Source organism: Anas platyrhynchos, chromosome 1, assembly GCF_047663525.1.
Source record: "Anas platyrhynchos isolate ZD024472 breed Pekin duck chromosome 1, IASCAAS_PekinDuck_T2T, whole genome shotgun sequence".
NCBI classification, from domain to species: Eukaryota; Metazoa; Chordata; class Aves; order Anseriformes; family Anatidae; genus Anas; species Anas platyrhynchos.
In genome coordinates this window covers 11074637-11098701 of record NC_092587.1, presented here as the reverse complement: position 1 = coordinate 11098701, position 24065 = coordinate 11074637, and the positions used below count along the sequence as shown (strand labels likewise).

Genomic DNA, 24065 nt, shown 5'->3' with positions numbered 1-24065 from the left:
AACAAGTCAAAGAGTCAAAGAGGTGCTGCAATTGAATAGGGGAAATCCCAGACAGGAGTATAGACTGGAAGAAGAACTCATTGAGAGCAGCCCTGCAGAGAGAGACTTGGGGGTTCTGGTGGATGAAAGGCCAACTGCATCTTGGGCTGCATCAAAAAAGGAGTGGTCAGCAGGTGGAGGGAGGTGATTGTCCCCATCTACTCTGCCCTTGTGAGGCTCCACCTGGAATACTGTGTCCAGGTTTGGGGCCCCTGGTGCAAGAAGGACACGGACCTGCTAAAGTAAGTCCAGAAAAGGGCTACAAAGATGATCAGAGGGCTGGATCAGAGGGCTGGAGTGAAGAAAACCTGAGATAGCTGGGGATGTTCATCTTGGACAAGAGAAGGCTCTGGAGTGACCTCATTGTGGCCTTTCAATAATTAAAGGGGTCTTCTAAAAAGGATAGAGAAGGACTCTTGGGTAGATAATGATAGGACAAGGCCTTAAATTAAAAGAGGGTTTATTTAGACTAGAGGTTAGGAGGAAATGCTTCACTGTAAGGGTAGTGAGGCACTGGAACAGGTTGCACACAGAGGTTGTGGCTGTCGATGCCCCATTCCTAGAGGTGTTCAAGGCCAGGCTTGATGAAGACTTGGCCAACCTGATCTAGCGGGTGACATCCCCATCTATGGCAGGGGGATTGGAGTTAGATGATGTTTAAAGTCCCTTCCAACCTGAGGCATTGTATGATTCTTTGATTCCATGATTCCAGATAGGGAAATGGCTACACAACCACACAAATTCTCTTTCAGTGTCTTTATTATTTGAAGTCTTTTTATAGAGGTTCTCCCTAGGTTTCATTCACAATAAAGGTCACTGCATAAAGCACTAATAAGACACCCTCTGAAACAAAAAAAAAAAAAAAAAAAAAAAGCATTTTACATTAGAATAGAAGCAGAAAGAACTGCTAACATAAGTAGAGATCTGGTACTCTCAGCTAAAACAGGTATTCTATTAACATTCTAAAAGCAAAAATTGAGTGGAGACATGATTTATGAAAAGAATGAGTATAAATAATTAAAAACTGTACATAAATTTAACTGGATAGCAGAAAGCAAAGTTCATATGTCAGAAGAATGTGTTCCAGGAACATTCCTTAACTGTTGAAGAAAATAGTATAATTAATATTTAAGTGTATGGTGGTTTGATATTAGTTAATACAGACAATTGGTTATATGATGTTATCAATAAGATATAGTATTGAGAGCCCACATTCCCAGTTTCTATGAACCCAAATCCAGATTTGTCTCATCATTTGCTTCATTTTTAAAGGTCACCAAAGTTACCCTCTGTAGTCTGGTATCAAATTCTTCAAAATATGTTTGGTTAATTTGGGTAGAATCTCATAGCTACAGCATCATTTCTTACATGACAGTTCTTTCCCTTATAACACTTTACCCTGGCTGCACGTACAGACTGGGCGATGAGATGCTGGAGAGCAGCCTAGAAGAGAGGGATCTGGGGGTCGTGGTAGACAGCAAGTTGAACATGAGCCAGCAGTGTGCCCTGGCAGCCAGGAGGGCCAACCGTGTCCTGGGGTGCATCAAGCACGGCATCGCTAGTAGGTCAAGGGAGGTGATTGTCCCGCTCTACTCTGCGCTGGTGCGGCCTCACCTCGAGTACTGTGTGCAGTTCTGGGCACCACGGTATAAAAAGGACATGAAACTGTTGGAGAGTGTCCAGAGGAGGGCTACGAAGATGGTGAAAGGCCTGGAGGGGAAGACGTACGAGGAACGGCTGAGGGCACTGGGCCTGTTCAGCCTGGAGAAGAGGAGGCTGAGGGGAGACCTCATCGCAGTCTACAACTTCCTCGTAAGGGGGTGTCGAGAGGCAGGAGACCTTTTCTCCATTAACACCAGTGACAGGACCCGCGGGAACGGGGTTAAGCTGAGGCAGGGGAAATTTAGGCTTGACATAAGGAGGGGGTTCTTCACAGAGAGAGTGGTTGCACACTGGAACAGGCTCCCCAGGGAAGTGGTCACTGCACCGAGCCTGTCTGAATTTAAGAAGAGATTGGACTGTGCACTTAGTCACATGGTCTGAACTTTTGGGTAGACCTGTGCGGTGTCAAGAGTTGGACTTGATGATCCTTAAGGGTCCCTTCCAACTCAGGATATTCTATGATTCTATGATTCTACTTTTGTATTCTGCAATATCATCAGAGAGAGTAGCAATGGCTTATTTTCCAAATTAAGTGAATGAAACAGCTTATGTGACAGTGTACAGTGTCTATTGTAAAGTGTAAAGAATCCCAGAATTCCAGCATGTTATATTCTAGTATGCTTTTAATGTCTATTGTTATTTTTATATCTCCAGTGTTTTTATATCTATATATTCCATGTCAAACATGAGTGACTCTTTTGAAAATGAATGTATACACTGCATAAAACATAACTACAAAGTATTTCCATATTTTCCAAAAATGTGTTATTTCATGGAAAAAATAACTTGGTAATTTCCTACAGAACTGAAAAAATCATTCTTGTCTTGCTATCATTTCTTTTGTTAGTATATAGAATGTGTATTTTAATCCTTTTTATACAAACTAAATCGATCATGGTAAGTGAGTCTAATTTTATTTCTGACTGTAGATCTTTTACTGAAAAGTGGAAAGTGACATTTGTGAAACTAATTCTTTTTTATCTCACTTAGTCAACAAATGGTGGAATTACATTAAAAAGTTTCAATTTGTAGGAAGTAATGCCTCATAAAAATTCCTGGGGCCTGTGCTGTTCTGACTTACACTTCATGCAACCTCATTGATGTCAAGAGCCTGTGGACTTTTAAAAAGTATTTCCTTATCATGATGAGGCATATGTACATCCAAAATGTACTGCAGTTTAAAATCTGTCTTACATTAGGGAGAATCCAAATGTTTTATATTACATATCACACTTACATCTTATTAATAGACACTATGGATTGAGATGTATTTTTAGGTTAAGGATATTTGGCACAGAGGTTGTTGGAGCAAACTGTTCATTGAATCTTAAATTAATTCCTAGTATAATGTGAACAAGGATAAGAAAAAGCTGGGGCAGATTAGGGTGGATTAAACTTTCTGCTGTTTTATGACCAACTTTTGTTGAGTGATATGCACATCTTTACTTAATATGAATGTTTTACGACACTAAAATGCTAAATATACAATATTATTTGATGTTATATCAAACATACTATACTGTTGGAAGTTCTGTCCTTTTATATTTATTTGCTTGAATTTATTGCATTTTTTAGAGTGACTATAACCAGCTGAAAGGTTAATATAAAATTTAGTAGCACTTATAAATTTTTATTAAAAAGTTCTAACCTAAGAGGTGCCTAAGACAGAATAGAAAATCCACAATACTAGAATTTCTTTATCCTTTAGTCAGTGAAAACAGATATAAACTAAGTGTGTTTTTGAAAATCTCTCTTGTTAATAAAGAAGTAAACATCTTCTGAAACATACTATAGACATATAAATACAAAAAGCAAAGTAAATCAAACTAAATAAACACCTTGTTGAAAGTGATATTTTTTTTTTTCCATTAAAAATATCCTACAAGTTTAACATGTTTTAAAATGCAAATCAGAACAATGTCTTCTTCAGAAATGTTTTGCAAATATTTTCCTTGATATGAAAAGCTCAAATAGTACTTGGCCTTTTGTGTGTGTGCTTGTATCTTGGTAGCACTCAAATGAAACAGTTTTCTCCACAAGCAGAAAAATGAAAGGTTTATTCCTTCATGGTAGTATTTATAACTCAAGACAGAAACAAGGAAAATTACTTCTCATCCTAGCAAACATAAAAGCATAGTAGAAATAAAGAAAAAAATAATAATTTTGTTAGCTTATGTTGTCTATCTGAAATGAATTTAAAAGAACTATTTTGAAGCCTGGCATCATGTCATTCCAATCTTTCATAAATGGCTTAGAATACTTGATTTCAAGTATCTAGCCAATGTTTTGCACTTCACTTACTCTCATCTTCATGTTAAGCAGATCCATCATATCTTGGGAAAATATCTTCGAATAAGTAAAAATGTTTGTGAAACTTGGGGAGAACTCTATGAAAACATGTTTCACAGCAAAATTGTTTGAATTTTCCTATATTCTAACCAGAAATACTGTATTCGATGCATACATTTTTAAAGTTCCAAGGACTTCCTAAACATATCATTTCATCATTTCACCATTTCACTAACTAGACTTGGGCCCACAGAGTCCATCATCATTTCCAGGATGACAATAAAAATCAGATGAAATCATTGTAATTGAATCTCATATTCTTAGTTTTAAGGACACATGAAAGCTGCAAAAGCTTGTAGGGCGGCCAAGGTAAAGTAAATACTTCAATGTGTTCTAGACAGGATTAAAAAAAAAAAAAAAGTACATTTGTGGCATTAATCATCTCAGCTAGAGTCCATTGGTCACCCAATGGTTAAATAGAATGGAATTAGTAGAAAATGTAGTCTTTTATAGTCAACTTGTAGTCAACTATCAAGGGGCCCTGACAGTTGTACTGCACAAAAGCATAGACAGGTGCAAAAAACCTTCTTAACATACATAAAATCATTTTACGTTTCAAAGAAAATAATATTTTTGTGCTCAAAAGAAAATTAGTCCAACTCAATGGGTTATATAAACTTGAGTGAATAATATAAAGGGAAAGAATACATGGGAGTCAAGACAATAGAGAATTTGCTTTAAAGAATTTTCCAGAAGAAAATGGCAGAAATTGCACTCACTGCACATGTAGAACAAAGTTTCTTTTAAAAAATATTTGAATTTCTCCATTACTTCTTATAATAGGAAAAATGAAATGTAAGAGTGACATGCTTTGAAGTATGAATCACTACTGATAGCTGTTATATTAACTCTTCCACTTTTTTTTTTTTAAATATTATTGAGAGTAATAATAACAATAATCACAACAGTGATGATGATAACTGCAATGATAATTATAATAATGTTAACAAAAACTTAAATAAAATTGAAAACAGGTACAGTGCTATTACTAATTAATATTGCTTTTGGAAATTCCTCCAAATGTTGCAAGTCTCACATACATTCTAGAACAAGTTTTTATTCATGTCTTTTTTTGTGTCTTCGTTGTGAGTGATGCTTTCTGATACAGAAGTGAGAAAGGAAAGGAACAAATGTGTCGAAAGAAAGGAAACTATGCTGAAAGAGAAAGCAGATTACATGTCAATCTGCAAATTAATATGGAGTGAAGCCCAACAGGTGCCATAACTCCAAATCTTTTTATGTTTCTCATCTGCATGAATGATACAGACAGAGAAACCAGCTGCAAATATGTTGGGTTTACTGAAACAAAATACTAGAGAGGGTACTAAATACCAGGCTGTTATCAAGGATACAGAAGAGGGATTTTGGATCATCTTGGCACAGTAATTGTTACTCTGTCTCAAAACACATGTTAAATCAACATATGGTTCAAACAGGCTGGGATAAAGAAAAGGTTTTCAAAGCAGACTTAGGAAAAGAGAAAAAAAAAAAAAAAACCAAATATATTAACATTTTATAGTAAAAAAAAAAAAAGAGAGAGAGAGAGAGAAAGAGAGAGAAAGAGAGACATGAAATTACTGGCTCCAGAAGTAGACTACATGGTCCTAGAAATTAAAATAGTAATTAGAGAGACTTTATTAATTCATTTATTTATTTTAATTTATTAATCCATTCATAAAACTGGTGTTATGGACATGAGAGTAGAAGAGTTTCTTTGTTTTCAAAATAGAGTAATGTGTTCAAGAAATATGAATTTTCAGGTCACTGAGAAGCTTAGTTAATGAATCTATTCCATTCTCTTTAACACTGTTGCAGATAAAAGACAAGAAAAGTAATATAAGAATTTTTGATAGACCCATAGGTACCGCTAAGAGTGGATTCTGTGCCAGTAACTTCAGTGGGAGAATCTGGCTAAAACAATCTACCAAATTTTCAACACATTTTTGTAAATCCTGTTGCTAACTAATAACAGAATCGCTCATCTAAAATGAAACACCAACACAAATGATTTGTAGATTTGTTCTACTTGAATCTATATTCATAATATGTAATAGTAATTACTTTCAGTAATATTCCATCTCTATTAAAATTCATAAAAGGCATAAAATTCATGTCTTTTATGTTAAAATGTTTCCATGTCATAATTATTAGATTTTTCCACTTGTATTAGAATATTACTTTAATAATAATAAATAATAATAATAATAAAGTTAAAAAGTTGAAGTGGGAAATAATTATAGTTAATATTCCAAACATAACATTATGACATAGTATTTGTCGTATTCTCTTTATAACTTACTCTCAGAAAAAGGATATAAGTCTAGTGCCAGAGTTTGTTGATCTACTTATTCATTTAACCAAAGTGACCCTAGTCTGTGCATTGGCATTCTTTTGTGCTTGTGTTCAAATTTTAACTACTGCAATATATTGAAGAGGTGGGAGGGTGGGAGCTATAATAGAAAAGAATGAAATACAATCATAAGAAAACACCTTCATTTTTAATGCAAATTCCAAAAATATTATTGTAACGGTGCTCACTTGTACTTAATGGAATTGATTAGTAACACATCAAAGATAAATTGAGTTAAATAATAGAATCACAAAGTCTAGCTTGGAACATATTTCTGGAGGTTATCTGGTCCAAATCCACTTCTTCCCCTCAAAGCAGGACCAGCTTCAAAGTTGGATCCAAGTTAAAAGTTAGATCAGGTTGCTCAGGGTCCTATCCAAATAAATTTTGAATACCTGCAAAGATATAAATTTTCACTGCTGTTCTGGGAAACCTGCTCCCATGTTTGAGCAGCCTCATTGTGAAATGTCCCCATTGTCTAGTCAGAATTTCTTTTGCTGTACTTTGTACCCATTCCTACTTGCTGGCTGAAGTAAAAATGTGCAGGACCTATTTATTTTCTCTGCTCAAATGAAATAAATAAAATAAATAGAAAACATCACAAAGCTTTGTTTCCATACATTTTAATTGGATATGTTATACCTAAACCATAGCATTTTCCCTCACTGAGGATTTCTTACCAGAGACAAGCATAATATATATGGAATGCGTTCCTTCATATCTGCTTCTGCCAAAAAACAGAAAATCCTAAATATGGACTTACTGGACAGTTATTGTATAATCATAGAATCAAATAGGTTGGAAAAGACTTTTAACATCACTGAGTCCAACCATCAACACAGCCTACAAAATCCCATTACTAAACTATGTCCCAGGTTATCAAGAAAGACATAACAAGTCAAGTCCTAAACTAAATGCAGTAGGCTTATCTCTACATTTAAGAAGATGTCTTAGGGAAAGAAGATATTCAAATTTCAGTAATCTTGATTGAAGAGAAAAAAAAAAAAAAAAAAACAAAAAAAAACACAGGGAGAGGAAAATTTGGAGCTTTTCAGACTGATGCTTGTAGTTAGATCCTGTATGTAGTGAGATAAATGGCAGGAGGTATGGAGACAAGTAGTCCTAAATAATTTTATAATTCAAAGTATTCCAGCAGCAACTTTGATCATCCCAATCATTCAGAGATCAAATATGTTAATCTTCCTAATGCTAATACAATTCAGATCATTATTAAAGATAATTAACACTTCCTACCACTTAAAAGTTCATCTTTTCTATGGAGGAAATAACAATGAAATTATCTTTCTTATTTGTGGGGAATCCCACAAAAATATTCACCATCAAAACATCATAATTCTACTAAGAAATAGTGTAAATCTTTTGGGTGAACAATTTTTAACCAGTCTTATCATCACTGGTATTATATGTATCTTTTGGCTACATGTATCTTGAACTAGACAAGAAGCTAAGCTCATTTATTTTTTAAAAAGTTAATTCTTTCCTAATGTCAGTGTTTTTATTGTTATTGTTTTTAGATATTCTCTTTTGATCTTTGGATATATTATTTTAATATGCAGAATGTGAAATATTTTGGATCCAATATTATTTACAGTGAGAATGGTCAGAAACTCCAGATGTTCATAAACAACAAAAATCAACTTAGTTGTCTCCTTCATTCCTTGTTATAACTGAGAAATGATTAAACTAATCCAGATGTTTCTGTGCCTTTAATTCCATCTGTGTTACAGACAACAAGGCTGCGGTTATCAATGAATTATTGTATATTAATCTCCAGAAACTTTGATATAATAGTCTGTGTTGTGGTTTAACACAGCAGGCAGCTAAGCACCACACAGCCATTTACCACACAGCCATCCCACCTAGCCCAGTGGGATAAGGAAGAGAATCAGAAAAAAAGGTAAAACTCATGGGCTGAGATAAAGATAGTTTAATAGGACAGAGAAGGAAGGGAATAACAACAACAATAATAAGAGTAATAAAGACAAAGGCACATACAATACAAGTTATACATTATGCAATTGCTTACCACCAGCTGGCCCATACCCCAAACAGCAGCCACCCTTCCTTAAACAATCCCTCCACAGTTTTATTACTGAGCATGATGCGATATGGTATGGAAACTGCCTTTGGCCAGTCTGGGTCACCTGTCCTGGTTCTGTACCCTCCCAGCTCCTTGTGCACCTCCTGCCCCCTCACTGGCAGGGCAGCACTAGAAGCTGAAAAGTCCTTGGCTCTGGGTAAGCCCTGATCTGCAACAACTAAAACATCAGGTTTTTATCAGCATTATTCTCATCCTAAATTCAAAACACAGCAACATACAAACTACAAGGAAGAAAATTAATTCTATGCCAGCTGAAACCAGGACAGTCTGATATTCTGTAAAATATGCATTTGTTCTCAATATTAGAAATAAATCCTGAGGATTTTGCTAAGTAATTCTTAGTATTCATTAGTAAGTTTTTGTTTGTTTGTTTGTTTGTTTTTTCCCCTCTTGCTAGCTATGGTGCTGCAGAAATGTCAATTCTAGGAAAATAATTTAAAAAAAAAATAATAAAAAGTAAAAAGTAAAAAGATGAAGAAGATATGAATTTCAGTCCCAAAGGCTTTATAGCAAGATAAATTAATAAAATCCATATAACAGATTATAACAGATTGCAGACTTGAAATACATCCTTTTTGCTACTCCACTTTTTTGCTGAGAATGTATGGAGATGGTTTGTTGTTAGCTTTATTTCTAATTCTAAAGGCCCCAAATATCTCTGGTGATTTGTAAATAAGGTTTTGTTTCCTCTTTATTTTTCTTTTATTTCTTTTTATTTCTTTTTTTTTTATTTTTTTTTTCCATGCGAAGACTGCTTTCTTAAAAAAAAATATGTATCAGTATTTTACTTTATTTGTAAAATGTGTTATGTGCACAGAACACATAAATTTTTCACTGTGGTCACCTACGTGTGTTTGTATTTTACTGGGATAAAAGCTACAGTTAGAAGAGTAAGCAAAGGTGTTTTTTTTATTCTTCTCTAAGTCATGAGGACTTAGCAGAACTTCTCTGTACACTACCGTCTATTCAGTACCCAACACAAAATCAAGTCAGGATTGAAATGTCTCCAAATAGATGACATTTGAAAGAAATAGGTAAAACCAGCGTTCATTCCCATAAGAATGCTCAAAGCCGTGCAAGTAGATGTTACTTCTTGCTGTTAGGTGAATACCCTTTTTTTTTTTTTTTTTTTTTTTTTTTTTTGTCACAGATGAATGAGCAAAGCTCCAAAGAGGGTAATATTGCATGACAGTATATCTTTCTATATCTTTCTGAATAGCAAATGTTATTTATTTGTATCATCATAATCTTCTATAAGGTTAATAGAGAGTGATGGGATTTTAATAGCTCAACCTGATTCAGAGGTACAAGAGACTTTCCATATACCCAAGCAAAGTTTGGGGTCTTCAGCTTTTGCATCTGATTTATGGTAGAACTGAGTTTTCCAAGTGTTAGCTATATTTGCATTCCTTGTTTTGAAGCCAGCTCTTGAGTTTAGAAAGTTTTTATATTACAGTGCCCTGAGATCTGTGTCATAACATATATAAACTACTGACTTGGACTGATTAAAGAATATGGACCAAAAGAAGAACAAACTTATATTCCTGGTAAGACCAATAATATTGCATCACAGAAAATATATATTTAAGAAAATTATGCAGTTAGCCGATACAACAGTCATATAGATCCAAAAGAAGACCATTGCCTGGGAAAGATTCAAATTCAGTTAAGAGTTTCTGACTAAGTGAACATGAAACAGTATGAAAGTAACTCATGTTAATATACTAAATATGTATATTCACACAGTCAAGTATTCTCTTGTTTAAAATCATTTCTTTTTTTTTTTTTGAGTTTCACTTCCCAACAGTAATGATACATCAATTCATGTCACATCATTAAAGTTGTAGTGGTAAACATCTGACACTGAAAATGAAAGAATGTGTGAATTAGGGGATGAAATGTACTTTTCCAAATTTATAAACATGTGTATATGGAAAGTGTTAAATATTATAGAGCAACAAATTAAAAATATTTTTTTCTATGTCAGTAAACTTGATTTTTACACTAAGGCTGTATGGCAGCCCTATGAACTGAATTTAAATATTCTTCCCTTATTTACATAATAACTCATTTATTCTAAAAGTAGAGGTAGTAAATGAATGCATGTTTAATAAAGTAGACATAACCTCCAGAGAACTGACAATTTTTCTCACTGTTACTTTTGATCTTTTGCCTCTGTCATGGCAGGTTGACTAGGAAGATAATTAAAGTACTCTGAAGTGGTATTTTGGGATATAAGAATGCGTACTCTAGAAAGAAAGGAACTACATTTGATTACATCTGTTTTGGTACACCAGTTATCCATAAGATAAGACATTTCTGTATGTCCTGTAATGTAAGTTAATCAGAATAGTGAAATTCCTTCTTGCTCCATTCTTAAATCATGCTGCCAACCAGTCCTTTCTAATTATGTATTTTACTTTTCTTTGCTAAAGCATGTCTTTGATTTCCCTTCTCTAAACAGGACTTGGATTTCTGCATCAACTAATAAACTAATTATTTTGATATGATTACTGACTAATCAGTTATCAGTTAGAGTAATATAGTTCACTACAGCACTAAGAGATTTCCTTCCCAGGAAACATGGAGTCAAAAGAACAAGCATGTGTTATAATTTACTATAATACTTTCCTGTCATCAAATACAAAAGCTTTTTTCCATTGTCAAATATAAGCAAATTTATTGGCCTCACATAGTGAGGCTGCTGACAAAAAGTAAATTTTGCAAATCAGCCCACACTGCAAAACAGGGACTTTTTAATGTTTTGAAATATTTTTTGAAAGAGAAACAATATTTACATGTAGTTCAGTCCTTTTTTTTCTGTAGACAGTGTACATTAAATGCAGTCCAAATAGGACAACAGGAAAGCCAAGTTTTTTTTAAGATCAAGTCAGGCATAAAGCCTTGGTATGTAACCATGTTTCATTTTGCTCTTGCCTGCTCTACCCATCTAAAACATCATATTCCATTCAGATAAATGTACCCAGAAGTCTTTAGGGTATGGCAGGTTACAAAAAGAGAATGTAAAGACAGGGCAAATTCTGTCTTGGTCCTTCAATGCACCTGAGGATTAAAACATTTTGTACTATACAGTAAAACAAAATTAAGTCCAAAACCTTCCTCGTCTCCATGGGTGCTAACTGTGCTGCTGAGACGGTGACTCTGATGACCAGATGATTCCCCTTATCTACAGCTGTAAAGCCAACTAATTCACTTAGCCTGCCTGCAGAAAATCTTTGGGATACTCAAAGTCACCTGCGGCCCCCCAAAAATTGGACCCACCTCTAACGCTGACAGTTGAATTCTTACTTCCTAGAATTTATGGTGTTTACAAGCCCTCCTTCTTCCTCACACTTCAAGTGCAAACATTTAAGCAAGTTGGATGAATCACTGCAGTTCCTTGGCATTCGCCCTCCTTTCACAAGAAATCTTCTGTCTTATGAGGACTGGAACAGATTTTCTACAGAATGAATTTGCACATTCTAATTTCTGTTTGCTCAGTCTCCTGAAATGTGGCTGAGATACTTCCTCTTAAAGCGTCACATAATTATGCCATGCACAATCCTTTGCAGAAGACCTGATGTTTGAGACTATATCTTCTTTTGTCTCCTCTTATGTAGTCAGTGTTCAAGAAGTATGTCCAACTCTTGCCTTGAAATCCCTTTTTCAATTGTCACAAGATAAGGTGATGTGAAAAAAAACTTATTAGCATTCCATATCTTCCCTCGGATGACACTGGTGGCAATACCGTAGAAGACCTTTCGATCAGCCCTGGGAGGTGAATAAGTCTTGGTTGTGTTGCTAAGTGTTTTGTGGAAACAAAAGGAGGATCGTTTAATAATGGAGATGACTTCTGACTAGCAGAGCTGATCATATCCGTTAGTATCTTGACATGGTCATAAGTCAGTGCTCTGGTAAAAACACTCAGAGCTATCAGTATATGGTATGTGCCAAATATTTCATCACTATTTTCTTCTCATTTTGGCATTCTGACATTTCTTCTTTCTACTACTGAGGGTATGAACATAATTGATGAGCACCTAGCTAAAGACCTTCTGGATGACCTGATACTTAGAGATCCCTCTTCCTCCCCTTCATATTCCCCAGGTTGACTTGGTATATCTTTCATGTTCTTACATCAATGATGTTCAGTCTATTATGGACCTGTTGATCCTGTTTGTTATTCATGTTTACAACTGCATGTCCCTGTTGGGATAAGTCTTTTCAGACCTGTAGGTTCCAAGGTATTCCTTCAGTAGACAGAAAACCAGCCTTTTTTCCTTGAGAGTTTGTTTTCCTGGTAAATGGCCACTGTTTGGTGGCATGCTTTGCAATATGTATTAACAGACTCAAGATGGTAGATACAAGGATGTCTGGAGCATGAATGGCAGTGTGTATAGGTTGTTGCATGACAGAAAGGCTCCTGAGGTTCACTGTCTTACAGGTTTCACCTGTCAGGTAAGGGACGAAAGAGAACAGTAAGAACTACAAAACAGAGCCAATCACATGGTTTGGTCTTGATGCTTCTGGTGATGCCAAAACTGTATAAACAGAGCAAATCTGCCCAGGAATAGACTCAGCTGGAACATTCAATGGAGTTTTCTGCATTTTTCAATAAACAGTGCCATAACTTTGGACCATAAAAGAGCCGTCTCTTTAGATTAATGACTTTGCCTCAGCCATGTTTTTTTCCAGTAACAAACTGTTCCAGCAATAAATAAAAAACTTTTGTAAGACAGGAACAAATCTCATTTTAGGCAGGGTTGTTTATCTAAAGTAACCTTGGTCTGCCAGGGCAATGATCTGTAGTGTATTTAGGGCACCACAGTATTTGATCTCTTGCTTGAGAAACCATTTCTTATAGCACCTTATTTACAACCAGGAGTAAACTGCCTCCTGGTTTGTTGTGCTAAGAAAAGGGCTTCATCTCAAAAATAAATTGAGCATTAACTTCTTTTACATATATGGCTTCGGAGTGTGAAAAGATCATAATTATAAGCTACAGCTAGGAACCGTCAACTCCCCCTGTTCGAATCAGACTTTTCAATCCTTATTTTCAGAGACTGTGACACCTTTAAACTACTATTTAGAACACCTCAGTAGAAAAAAAAAAAAAAAAAAAAAAAGAGAGAGAGAGAGAAGAGTATTTCTAAAATACATTTATGTAAAATCATAAAGATCTCTCACATTAATAGACATTATTCTAGCCATAGGAGAGGAACAAGTTTATGTTTCTCACATGTATCATTGATCTTTTTCATTGCTGTGTTTTTGTTGTCTGAACTGTAAAACAGAGATAATGAGACACATTTTGTGACCCATTAAGTAAAATTAAAGCTACTTCATAGGTGTTGTAAGATAAAAAAGGGGCTTTTTTTTTCTGTTGACATTTTTTTTTTTTTTAAGTACAACCTTTCCACATCAGATACCATTGCCAGCCAAAGGCACACATGATCAAGAAAAAAATAAAAATGTTGAATGCTATTTGAACTTGATCTTAAACCCAATAATGTAATGTCATTCTCTGGGCTTCTATTTACTTGAGCAGTGCAAGAATAAATCTCTTAAGATTAATCTAAAGCTAATAATTCAAGCATGTAATTATATTCCTTTCTATCTTACTAAATAAATCTAAAAATATTAATAATTATAAAAATCACAATGGATATTAATTTGACCAGTGCTCTCGTAGCTGAAAATAAAGTTTTGCAGTGACATAAACAGTGACATACTCTTTTATAGGTTCCCTGAACTGTCATTCATTTACTGGTGTGGAAAAAAATCCTGCTGTCACTAAATTAGGATCTGAAAAGCAAAATTAATTAGGACTTTGAATTAGTCCTAATTAATTAGTCACTTTGAAAAACTGGTTAGATTTAATTCTCGGTTTACATATTCACTACTTTTAAGAATATATATATATATATATTAATTATAATAATCTGGATTAATTACATTACAGGCTGTCAGCATGCCCTTCACTGTCACTGTTCATCTTAGTTAATAAAACGTCTGGAAACCTCATAATATTCAAAAAGATATCAATATTATCTTGTTATGTCTCATAATAAAAACATAAGCTTTGATTACCTGAGAAGGTTTTTTGCAAAGTTTTTTTAAAAACAAAGGGGAAAGAAGAAACACTTAAAGGGTTTTCATACTTAGTAGCTTCCACTTTGATCAAGAAATATAAATATTTATGTGTTACTATATTCAGAGTACAATTAAGAAGAGAAATTTAGGTTTAATCTCAAATGGGTTAAACTTGCTTTTCAGTTGGTCATTATTTTTAAAACTTCAAACAGATAAAGGGGAGATGTTTCATTTGTTCTAAGAAAAGATACTGCTTACATGTGTTTGCATGTGTGTATGTGACAGAAGAGTTGAAAAAACTGCAAACTGATAAGATTCCACCAAGTTCTGGTCAAGTCCAAAACTACATCTAAACAGAAGAGCTGCAAGCAGAGTTTATCCATTTGCATAATGAAGTCACTGTGGATGCATAACAAATACAATTTATATTAAGGTATTATCACAGGCACCAAAGATTAGAATCAGGTCCTTTATGGGCCGAAGCATAATATTGACAAGAACTACCAATTAAAAAAATATATATATTTCTTCTCCCCCCTCCCATTCTAACCACATTATATATCATGCACAGAAGGGCATCTTGGAATAATTACATTACAGACACAAACCTGTCAGTATCCCCTTCTCTGTCACTATGGACCCAGTCCAGGCTTTGTACATGTGTGACTTTCACAGTAACACTTGTTAGGTTTAAATTTGAATTTCAGACCATAAGTTGCTTTGCTTCCTCCCTGTAGAATTATGATGCTTAGTACGTTATGAAGAGATGACTTAACCATCATTATATTACAAAAAAGTGTGAGACAAGGAGGACAGTTATCATGCTTGGATGAATCGAGCTGCAGCAATGTGGTAGTCTTTCTATACTAAACAGTTCATGTACTTTTCCCTAAACAAATGGTTTTGTGTCTTTTTTTTTTTTTTTTTTTTTTTTTCTATCTCCTTCAGCTTTTATCTCCCTTTGACAAAATAAGAATACTGAAACCATGTATCGCTCTTTGTTTACCTGGCCTGATGTAAAATACTGTGGTGCCATCTGAGTCATCTGAGCCATATACTTACATAACTCAAATATTAGGATTTCTGTACAGACTCTACTTGTTTATACCATGTGTGACCCAAGTTAGCCCTGTAGAGTTGAATCTGTGTGGTCTTCAGTCTTTTAGGTTTAGGACAGAAAGCAGTAATTTCCTATCTGTTCAATAAAAAATAATGTAACCTTTCATGTAACCATGATCTCACAGAGGAAGGATAACTATGTTGTATTGCAGTAATGAAATAGAACATTTTTGAGAACATTTCTTTGCTTCACAGTAAACAGTTTTGATTCTTTTATGTAGCATTTTGCTATAGAAATTAGCCTCATCAGTACAATTTGGGACATTTTCAAATACACTTTGAAAATACACGCCTTATCCTTTATACACAGGAGAATATTTTCTGAGTAACTCCTATTCATAAAAATGTTACTATTTTATATGAGTAGCAAGCCTTAATGAATGTATACAAACATTGTAATATATTCTGCATGGGTGAAATGATTCTATCATTCCTTTAAAAAGTCTCTCTCTATATATATAACATATTTACTTGTATTTCTTTGACTTCATTTGAGAATAAATACATCTGGGATTATTCATCTCTTTCCCCAAGTGTCAGCATCAGTCTTACTGCCATCTGACAACACCATTTTGATATATTATCAGCCTAACATTCTGGTTAAGGTTAGCTGCAAATGCAGCTTATAGGACTGAAAATAAAATAGCATCTGAAAGGCACTACATTTATTTTATTGTCTAAGGAAAAAAATAAGAATAAATGCTGTTCTTTATTTAATTTCCATTATAAGGAAATGCAACTTTTTATAACTTTATCTTCTCCTGGACACCACAGTACAATTCTGAATAAATCAGAATTATAAGATCTCTATTTTTCAGTGGTCTGAAGGAGGTCTATTCAATCATAAAATAATAACACATACGAAAGCATCATAAAATCCTAATAAAGCCGTTCTTCTGTTTCTTAGATCATTATTATTGTTATAATTATTATTATAATTATTAATTATTAATATTATTTTATCACAGAAGTATAAATGTGGGACAGAGGCTTAAACAACATTTTGAAGTGATTACCCAACCCCCCAAAGAATTTACTTTAGTTTTATTATTATTGTTTTGTTTTGTTTTGTGTTAAGGTATTCTAAACTTGGATTAAATCTGCAATAGCAATGATGGCATCTGGAAGGCATTTTAGTAACAGAAGATCAGCCAAAATATCAGAGGAATGCAACATGTGGACAAAGCATGCTAACTTGGTTTATGCAACTAGGCACTTACACACTCTACTGTATTAAAACTATTAAAACTTCAAGCTATCCTTTGATGTAAAGCAGTAGGATTCTGATTCAGAGTGTGTTTATGCTCCATGAATTTCTTTTAATAACATTAGTAGAGTCAGTATTGTATATTATAACTTGGTGGTAAGCCAAGTTATATATGGATATATGTGTTTATCCATATGTTTATATGGATAGCCTTGAAAGTTAAAAACATTGTAAAATAACATTTTTTACTCCTGGATAAAATATAAGCTGATTTTGTTACATCATTTGGAAATCTAAGAATTATTATTATTATTATTATCATTATTATTATTATTATTATTATTATTATTATTATTATTTAATCTGTGCCAAGGACAAATTTGTCTTTTTACACAAATAAAATCTTTATTTTCTAGTTTACTCATAAAAAGTCTTATTTAATCACTTTGTTTATGTTTACGCAGAATAGATATTGGAAATAAAGAAAAAATGATACATTTAGCAAAGTTACCTTCTCAAGAGTTTGTATGTTGTCAGTACAAACTCAGGAGTACTTGATTCAGACATCCAGTTTGGTTCTTCTGTCCCATATTCCTTGTCTTTTCAGAGTACTGTGCTTGCATGGCACTCATGGCAACTACAGTTGCTGCATATCAGTACATAGGAGGCAAGATATGTCTCTTCCCACGTGTGTGCCTATATAAATCCTGTTGTGACTTACCCCAGAATCATTTATAGCCATTCGTCAGTTAGGTTACAGAAAGTGAGTTTTAACAGTTGTGCTGAAACTGATAACTTTTGAACTTTCAGATACCTTGTAATTGATTCACATGGAAAACATCAATCATGAAGTCCTGCCTTAAAAAGCAAAACAAAACAAGACCAAACACATATACAAGGCCAACCTGATCTAGTGGGTGGTATACCTGCCTATGGCAGGGAAGGTGGAATTAAGTGATTTTTAAGGTCCCTTCCAACCTGAGTCATTCTGTGATTCTGCAACATACCATGATTAGATGTGAAAGATAATAGTGTTGTCCTGTTGAGTACAGCAGTTGTTTCTTTACTACTTTTAATTTTGATTACTTGTTAAGCTTTCATGTTTGAGTGACCACGAAATGGTGGAGTTCACTATTCTTGGCGAGGCCAGGAAGGGAACCAGTAAAACCACTGTATTGGACTTTCGGAGGGCTGACTTTGGGCTGCTCAGGACACTAGTTGGTGGAATCCCTTGGGAGGCGGTTCTGAAGGACAGAGGGGTCCAGGAAGGCTGGGCGCTCTTCAAGAGGCAAATCCTAATGGCGCAGGAGCGGTCTGTTCCCATGTGCCCAAAGATGAGCCAGCGGGGAAGAAGACCAGCCTGGCTGAACAGAGAATTGTGGCTTGAGCTTAGGAGAAAAAAGAGGGTTTATAATCTTTGGAAAAGTGGGCAGGCCACCAGGGAGGACTATAAGGATGTAGCGAGGCTGTGCAGGGACAAAATTAGGAAGACCAAAGCTCATCTGGAGCTCAATCTGGCTACTGCCGTTAAAGATAACAAAAAATCTTTTTACAAATAGATCAACACAAAAAGGAGGACTAAGGAGAATCTCCATCCTTTACTGGATGCAGGGGGAAACTTAGTTACAAGAAATGAGGAAAAGGTGGAGGTGCTCAATGCCTTCTTTGCCTCAGTCTTTAGCGGCAATACCGGTTGTTCTCTGGATACCCAGTACCCTGAGCTGGTGGAAGGGGATGGGGAGCAGGATGTGGCCCTCACCATCCACGAAGAACTGGTTGGTGACCTGCTACGGCAATTGGATGTGCACAAGTCGATGGGGCCGGAGGGGATCCACCCAAGGGTACTGAGAGAACTGGCAGAGGAGCTGGCCAAGCCCCTATCCATCATTTATCAGCAGTCCGGGCTATTGGGGGAGGTCCCAGCTGACTGGCGGCTAGCGAATGTGATGCCCATCTACAAGAAGGGCCAGAGGACTGACCCGGGGAACTACAGGCCTGTCAGTTTGACCTCAGTACCAGGGAAGCTCATGGAGTAGATCCTCTTGGGAGTCATCATGCGGCACTTGAAGGGCAAGCAGGCGATCAGGCCCAGTCAGCATGGGTTTATGGAAGGCAGATCCTGCTTGATGAACCTAATCTCCTTCTATGACAAAGTGACGCGCTGGGTGGACGAGGGAAAGGCTGTGGATGTGGTCTACCTTGACTTCAGCAAGGCTTTTGACACCGTCTCCCACAGCATTCTCCTCAAGAAACTGGCTGCTCTTGGCTTGGACTGGCACACGCTTCGTTGGGTTAGAAACTGGCTGGATAGCCAGGCCCAAAGAGTTGTGGTAAATGGAGTCAAGTCCAGTTGGAGGCCAGTCACTAGTGGCGTCCCCCAGGGCTCGGTGCTGGGGTCGGTCCTCTTTAATATCTTCATCAATGATCTGGATGATGGCATTGAGTGCACCCTCAGTAAGTTTGCAGATGACACCAAGTTAGGTGCGTGTGTCGATCTGCTCGAGGGTAGGAAGGCTCTGCAGGAGGATCTGGATAGGCTGCACCGATGGGCTGAGGTCAACTGCATGAAGTTCAACAAGGCCAAGTGCCGGGTCCTGCACCTGGGGCGCAATAACCCCAAGGGGAGCTACAGGCTGGGAGATGAGTGGTTGGAGAGCTGCCAGGCAGAGAAGGACCTGGGAGTGATGGTGGACAGTCGGCTGAATATGAGGCAGCAGTGTGCTCAGGTGGCCAAGAAGGCTAACGGCATCCTGGCTTGTATCAGAAACAGTGTGGCCAGCAGGGCTAGGGAGGTGATCGTCCCCCTGTACTCGGCTCTGGTGAGGCCGCACCTCGAGTACTGTGTTCAGTTTTGGGCCCCTCGCTACAAAAAGAACGTCGAGGTGCTTGAGCGGGTCCAAAGAAGGGCGACGGAGATGGTGAGGGGCCTGGAGAACATGTCCTACAAGGAGCGGCTGAAGGAGCTGGGCTTGTTCAGCCTGGAGAAGAGGAGGCTCAGGGGCGACCTTATCGCTCTCTACAGATACCTTAAAGAAGGATGTAGTGAGGTGGGGGTTGGCCAGTTCTCCCACGTGCCTGGTGACAGGACGAGGGGGAATGGGCTAAAGTTGCACCAGGGGAGTTTTAGGTTAGATGTTAGGAAGAACTTCTTTACTGAAAGGTTTGTTAGGCACTGGAACAGGCTGCCTAGGGAGGTGGTGGAGTCACCATCCCTGGAAGTCTTCAAAAGACGTTTAGATGTAGAGTTTAGGGATATGGTTTAGTGGGGACTGTTAGTGTTAGGTTAGAGGTTGGACTCGATGATCTTGAGGTCTCTTCCAACCTAGAAATTCTGTGATTCTTTGATTCTGTGAGTATGTCGGGAGGAGGAGAGGGACAGAAACAGACAAGTATTGAGCCTTTTACAGTTAAATTTCAAAGGAATCTGTTTCATAAATGGAATAATGACAGATATAAAGGAAATGTAATACTGGTGAATGTAAGACCTTTTGCATTAAAAGGAAAAATAATAATTATAGGTATCTAACACACTGAGTAGTAAGAGGATTCTGAGCTACCGATGCAGAAGATCACTTTACTCTGAATATTGCAAAATTAAACAAAGAGAAAACTAAAAAAATAATTTATCTCTGTCATGGTTTAACCCAGCCAGCAGCTAAACACCACACAGCCATTCGCTTACCCTCCCCCCTCCCTCTCTGGGACAGGGGAGAGAAATGGAAAGTGAAGCCTGTGAGTTGAGATAAAGACAGTTTAATGAGACAGGAAAATAATAATAAAAATAATAATAATAATAACAACAATAATAATAACAATGATAATAATAGTACTACTAATAATGTGTACAAACAAGTGACGCACAATGCAATTGCTCACCACCTGCTGACCAATGCCCAGCCTAACTCCGAGCAGTCTGGCCCCCCCCTCTCCCAGCTAGCCACCCCTATATATTGTTTAGCATGATGTCAGATGGTATGGAATATCCCTTTGGCTAGTTTGGGTCACCTGTCCTGGGTCTGTCCCCTCCCAGCTCTTGCTACACCCCCAGCCTGCCCATTGGCAGGACAGAGCAAGAAGCTGAGACATCCTTGGATTAGTATAAGCACTGCTCTGCAACAATTAAAACATTGGGGTATTATCAGCACTCTTCTCAACCTAGGCCAAAACATAGCATTCTACCAGCTTCTAGGAAGAAAATTAACTCTGTTCTAATTGAAATCAGGACATTCTCATATCATCTGCCTTGTCTCATTCTTGACACTGATATAGAAGCCAGTGATCCCAGTTATATAAATAAATGATTGATATGTGTCAGAATTTATAATTTTGTCCTTTCTGTATCAGCATTTTTAATAGAAATTCAAAAGAAAGAAAAAGCAAAATCTTTGAAGATTATTTTTCATTTCTTAAAAAGAGTTTAATATTTTACTTAAATTCAAGTTGAATATGATCCAGCATATTGTCCAGCTGGTGAAGGACCTAGAGGGGAAGACTTATGAGGAGTGGCTGAGGGCACTGGACCTGTTCAGTGTGGAAAAGAGGAGGCTGATAAGGGGACCTCATTGCAGTCTAAAACTTCCTCGCGAGGGGGAGTGGAGAAACAGGTGACCTGTTCTCCGTAATCAACAGTGATAAGACCTGTGGGAATGGTGTTAAGCTGAGGCAGGGGAGGTTCAGGCTGGACATCAGGAAGAGGTTCTTCACTGAGAGGGTGGTCACACACTGGAACAGGCTCCCCAGTGAAGTAGTCACTGTACCAAGCCTGTCTGAATTTAAGAAGCGATTGGACTGTGCACTTAGTCACATGGTCTAAACTTTTGGGTAGACTTGTGCAGTGCCAGGAGTTGGTCTTGATGTTCCTTATGGGTCCCTTCCAACTCAGGATATTCTATGATTCTATGATTCTATGATTCTATGATATATTTAGAATATAGGTTCTGAAGCCTCAGAAACCACAAAAAAAAAATATCAGCTTGCCCCTCCCTCTGGGTTACAGGATAACCTAAAAAAAATAGGTATTGCATTTTTGTCCAGCTTTTTCATTATTCAGAGGTGGGGCACAAACCTGAATTCCAAAGAATTTTCTGTATGGCCATGCAATGTAAACAACACTTGACCTATGCTAGTTAGAACAAAGACCATCAGGGGAGAGGTCGAGTTCAGGTACCTCTGAATGCTGATGGTCATTTACAGAGGATCAAAAATTTGAATTCACATCTCTAAAAGAAAATCAGGTGGAACTCATGACCCCACTTTTAAGTCCCACAATATTTGTGTAAGTTAAATATAATTTAACAGAATCATGAAATAAGGAAACAAGAACAAACAAACAAAAGAAATCAAACATTCCTGAAGAGCTCAGTCAGTTCAAAGACCTAGATCTCAGCTGCTGACTTGCAGCTCTAAATTTAAGTGAATCTTTAACACTATCTAGTTACAATATTTCCAGATCTCTTTTCAGGTATATATTAGTTCTCGCTTTGGAAATTTACAAACAGTATTTGTGGCTTAATGTCATTTGTAATTATTATTCTATTTTACTATTGAAATGCAAAAATAAATGTTTAATAAATGAACAAGAATAAACAATAAAATGTGCACACCTGTAGGACTATGATATTATTGGCATCACCGCAGGATGCCAAGAAGTGGTGGGATGGCTCATATGACTGGAGTAGTGGAATGAAAGAGTATAGTTTATTCAGGAAGAACAGGAAGAGGGTGTTGCCTTCTATGTTAATGAGAAGCTAGAGTGCATGGAGTTCTGCCTAGGGATGGATGAGGTTATGGTTCAGGAGAGCTCATAGAGAGCTTATGGTTCAGTATTAAGAGGACGACAAGAACACGTGACATTATAGTGGGGGTCTACTACAGGCCTCCTGACTAGGAAGACTGAGCAGATGAGGTCCTCTATAGATAGGAACAGCTCCACATTCTCAAGCCATTTCAACCACCCAAATACTTGCTGTAGGGACAACATGGAAGGATATAAGCAATACAACGGGTTGGTTCCTGGAAATGCATCAATGGTAACTTCCATCTTCAAGTGATAGAGGAGCCAACAAGGAGATCACAGAATCACAGAATCGTAGGGGCTGGAAGGGATCTCAAGAGATCATCAGGTCCAACCCCCTGCCAAAGCAGGTTCCCTAGAGCAAGTTGCCCAGGTAGGTGTCCAGACAGGTCTTGAATATTTCCAGAGGAGACTCCACAAACTTCCCATTCCAGGGCTCCATCACCCTCACTGTGAAGAAATTCTTTCGCATATTGGTGTGGAACTTTCTGTGATCCATTTTTTAGACATTGCCCTTTGTCCTGTCCCCACAAATCACTGAAAAGAGGTTGGCCATATCCTTTTGTCTCCCACACTTAAAGTATTTATAAACGTTGATAAGATGTCCCCACAGTCTTCTTTTCTCAAGGCTGAAGAGACCCAGGTCTCTCATCCTTTCTACATAGGGGAGATGCTCCAGGCCCTGTATCATCTTTGTGGCCCTCCACTGGACTCTTTTCAGGAGCTCCCTGTCTTTTTTGTACTGGAAAGCCCAGAACTGAATACAGTATGCCAGATGAGGCCTGCCCAGGGCAGAGTAGAGGGGCAGGATCACCTCCCTTGACCTGCTGTTCATGCTCCTTTTAATGCACACCAGCATCCCATTGGCCTTCTTGGCCACCAGGGCACACTGCTGGCTCATGGCCAACCTGTGGTCCACCAGGACCCCCATGTCCTTCTCTGAAGAGCTCCTCTCCATCAGGTCAACCCCCAGTGAGATGTGCTATACTGGACCTCATTCTCACCAACAATGACGAGCTGATGGGGAATGTGATACTCACGGGCAGCCTTGGCTGCAGTGACCTTGAACCAGTGGAGTTCAAGATCCTTAAGACAGTGAGGAGGGAACACAGTAAGCTCACCACTCTGGACTTTGGGAGAACAGACTTTGACCTTTTCAAGGATCTGTTTCTTAAAGTACTATGGGATAAGGCCCTGGAGGGAAGAGGGGCTTGAGAAAGCTGGTTGATATTCAAGGATCACTACCTCGTGCAAGCTCAGGAGCAATGCATCCCAACAAAGCAGAAGTCAGGTAAAAATGTGAGAAGGCCTGTGTGTATGAATAAGGAGC

General features: G+C 37.2%; 1 long non-coding RNA gene across 1 annotated transcript in view; it reads right to left on the bottom strand.

Moving 5' to 3' along the window:
- Window positions 1-8332: 8332 nt before the first annotated feature.
- Window positions 8333-24065, bottom strand: part of LOC119715601 (uncharacterized) — a 28904-nt gene continuing 13171 nt past the window's right edge. Inside the window, exon 2 of the long non-coding RNA XR_005262840.2 lies at window positions 8333-12973. This is a non-coding gene — a long non-coding RNA (uncharacterized lncRNA). The remainder of the gene's footprint in view (window positions 12974-24065) is intronic.